General features: G+C 46.1%; 1 long non-coding RNA gene across 1 annotated transcript; it reads left to right on the plus strand.

The window, feature by feature from the left end:
- Window positions 1-1,176: 1,176 nt before the first annotated feature.
- LOC115897535 lies at window positions 1,177-3,068 on the plus strand. Its single transcript, XR_004057342.1, has 3 exons — window positions 1,177-1,230; window positions 2,453-2,485; window positions 3,007-3,068. It is a non-coding gene; the product is annotated as an uncharacterized LOC115897535 (long non-coding RNA).
- The last annotated feature ends 507 nt before the right edge of the window (window positions 3,069-3,575 follow it).

Below are 3,575 nucleotides of genomic sequence, written 5' to 3' on the forward strand. Positions count from 1 at the left end.
ATCCTTTCACAGAATCAGGCTTTAGCAACTGATTTAATGTAGCAAGTGAATGTAAATGGTGAATGCAAGCCTGTAAATGGTGAATGCAGCCTTTAATTTCACTATGACGGTTAACTATGAGCAGTGTTTTTTAAATGAGATAAACTCAAGCTGAAAAATCTAAGAACCACCAGTTTAAAAACGTACAGTTCAAGAGTTTCTCCAAGTTGACCTTATACTTGAGAAGCTTAAATTAACAGGAAAACCCCATCGCTAAGAAGTCCTAGCTGGTAGCATTTGCAGTTAGTCTCTGCTACTTATTTTACAGATAAGAAAATAGGCCCAAGGAGAATCATTAAATGATCAGGGACAGGCCAGGCGCAGTGGCTCAAGCCTGTAATCCCAGCACTTTGGGAGGTCAAGGCGGGTGGATCACGAGGTCAGGAGATCGAGACCATCCTGGCTAACACCGTGAAACTCCGTCTCTACTAAAAGATACAAAAAAAACCTAGCCGGGCGAGGTGGCGGGCGCCTGTAGTCCCAGCTACTCAGGAGACTGAGGCAGAAGAATGGCGTGAACCCGGGGGGCAGAGCTTGCAGTGAGCCGAGATCGGGCCACTGCACTCCAGCCTGGGGCACAGAGCAAGACTCCGTCTCAAAAAAAAAAAAAAAAAAGATCAGGGACACACTACAGAAAGATGACCCCTGGAACAGAACTCACATCTCCCAATTCCAGCCCTGCGTTCTTCCTAATGACACTTTCCAGAGTTTTTGCTATTGTTTGACTTGTGTTTTTGTTTGTTTGTTTGTTTGTTTTCAGCTATAAAGCAGTCAAGACTGACATGATGTCAGGAGAAGGAGCAGGTGGGCCACACGCACGGCTGCAGCCTAAGCTGTGACTTCTACCAACCCTGAGAGCTCCCAAGGTCACGGCTAGACAAACCAGATACTTCCCATCTCCCCAAACCTCCTGTTGCTTGACATCAGAGAAGTCTGATTACTTTGTGCTCTCATTACTTAGGCTTTATTTGTAAATAGTTACGATAAAAATCCTTTCCCTACCCAACTGCTTTATGTATACTTTTAACAGCAGCAGCAGCAAAGGGAGTGTGACCTCCACCAAGCAGCCTCTGTGATGAGATCTGTCATGTGTACCATGCAATCCCAACATAGGTCTGGGGATCTCTGATATGAGGACCCATATACCGTCACCCCACATCTCCATACCATCACAGCTGGCAGGACAGTCTGGTGAGTTAAAAGAAGTATCTAAGATCATTGCCAATACTAAACATGGTCCTAATACCAGAAGCATGTGGTAATGAACTCTATAGACTATTTTAAGATCTGTGACCCAGGATCTTAAAGCAGCCTGACCCATGAGTGCAGTCCCAGCGTGATGACCTGTGGCATCCTGTTTCTGAATCTGATGGAGCCCTGACTCTGGCTTGCTTACTGCCTATTTTCAGCCTTTCTGTTTCCTGGCTAGGGAATTCTATTTGCGTAATTTAACCCTCTGTACACTCTAAGGTTGTCATAGGGTCCTCACCTAAGAATCAGCTGGGCAGCTTCTTGAAATGCATATCCCAGGCCATGCATCCAGGGATCCTGATGCAGTGACTTTGGCATGCGTCCTGGGAATCTGCATTTTAACAAACCCCACTGGTCATTTACCCTTTGCCCTACAATGCTGACCCAGACACAGACCAGCTTCTCACTAAGCCAGCAGGTACCTTCATGGGCCACCATGCCATGTTTACCCCAGGCGTGGTTGCCCTAATTGCCCTGATCCTCTCAGAGACCTCATGCCTCAGTGGTGCCATCTCTGAATGGGGTCGGCTCAGCGTCTGAAGAATTCCTAAAGCATTATAGTCTCCCAGGCCTGCAGATCCACACTGCAAATTCATGCTTGAAATCAAGCTACTTTTATTTTCAATCCTCAAAGCACAGAGGATTCATTTCCCTCCCTTTCTTGGGCAAAAAATAAAAAAATAAAAAAATAAAAAAATAAAAAAACCTTATTTCCATTGAAGAAGAAGAACCTGGATTTATAAAGCACAGAGACCTATTTACTAAAATTTCTTGGGAGCAGCTTCTTCCTCAGCCTGTAAACACAACGCATAAGCCATTCCATCAGTGGGGGCCTTTAGATTGCTGCTAACGGAAACTTAATCAACAGTAAAGAGATTTCTTGGCCCGAGTAGCTGGAAGGTCCAGCCAGGTCCAGGCTCAGTTTGATTCAGCTCCTTTCCATCTACCTTTTTGTTTTGTTTTCAATCTATTTTGCCTTCCATGGCGTAAGCAGCACCCAGCTCCACATCTACAAACCACAAAAACAGAGGGGACGTGTCTGCTACAGCAGCTAAAAGAATCCTGATTAGACCATTTTGGTCACATGCTGGGCTAGTCTGTTATGGCTGCCATGAGAAAATACAACAGACTGTGTGGCTTAAATAACATTTATTTCTTACAGTTCTGGAGTGTGGAAGTCCAAGATCAAGGGCAGGTTGGTTTCTCCTGAGGCCTCTCTCCTTGGCTTGCAGACTGGCCACCTTCTTGCTGTGCCCTCCCATGGTCTGTCCTCTGCGTGTGAGCATCCCTGATGTTTCTCTGTGTCCACATTTCCTCTGCTTATAAGGACACCAGTCAAAGTGGATTAAGGCCCATCCTAACAACCTCATTCTATCTTAATTCCCTCTTTAAAGGCCCTCTCTCCAAACACAGTCACATTCTGAGGTACTAGGGGTTGAGGCTTCAATATATGAATTTGCAGGGAGAATGGGGAACACAAAAGTCAGCCCATAAGACAAACCTACGTTGAACCAATCACTTCAGTGCAAATGAACATGCTGATTGACTTCCACAATCCCACCCTGAAGCTAGAGGTGGGAGGAGAGTCTCCCATAACTAACATAGGCTGTATGAGGTGGAGTGGACACTGGGTCCTACTGCGTCCTGCTGGGATGGAGGGAGGGAGGAATGGGATGTTGGGTAGTCATACAACAATGGCCAGAATCACTATTGCAGCCTCAAAATCCACCCAGGGAACTCACAGGCATCTCTCTGACTACAAGCAGCAGAAACAAGGCACAAAATTCGTCTGCTACACATGAAGACAGGTGAAGGAGCTATAGGGGATAATGGAAAGGGTGGGGCTCCCATCAAATGGGGAAAGGTTTACCTGACAGACAACTTTCTGTCCTCTACTTACTCTCTTCCAAGTTGAATTTTTTTTTTTTTTTTTGACAGGGAATCTCACTCTGTCGCCCAGGTTGGAGTGCAGTGGCACGATCTCGCCTCACTGCAACCTCCGCCTCCTGGTTCAAGCAATTCTCCTGCCTCAGCCTCCTGAGTAGCCGGGACTGTAGGCACACACCACCATGCCTGGCTTTTTTTTTTTTTTTTTTTTTTGTATGTTTACTAGACACGGGGTTTCACCATGTTGGCCAGGCTTGTCTCAAACTCCTGACCTCAAGTGATCTGTCTGCCCCGGCCTCCCAAAGTGCTGGGGTTACAAGTGTGAGCCACCACCCCAAGTTGAATCTTGAAGTCTTCCCTAGATGAACGTCACATCTGTTCATTGCATTCATTTCTTA

This window comes from Rhinopithecus roxellana, chromosome 5 (genome assembly GCF_007565055.1).
Source record: "Rhinopithecus roxellana isolate Shanxi Qingling chromosome 5, ASM756505v1, whole genome shotgun sequence".
NCBI classification, from domain to species: Eukaryota; Metazoa; Chordata; class Mammalia; order Primates; family Cercopithecidae; genus Rhinopithecus; species Rhinopithecus roxellana.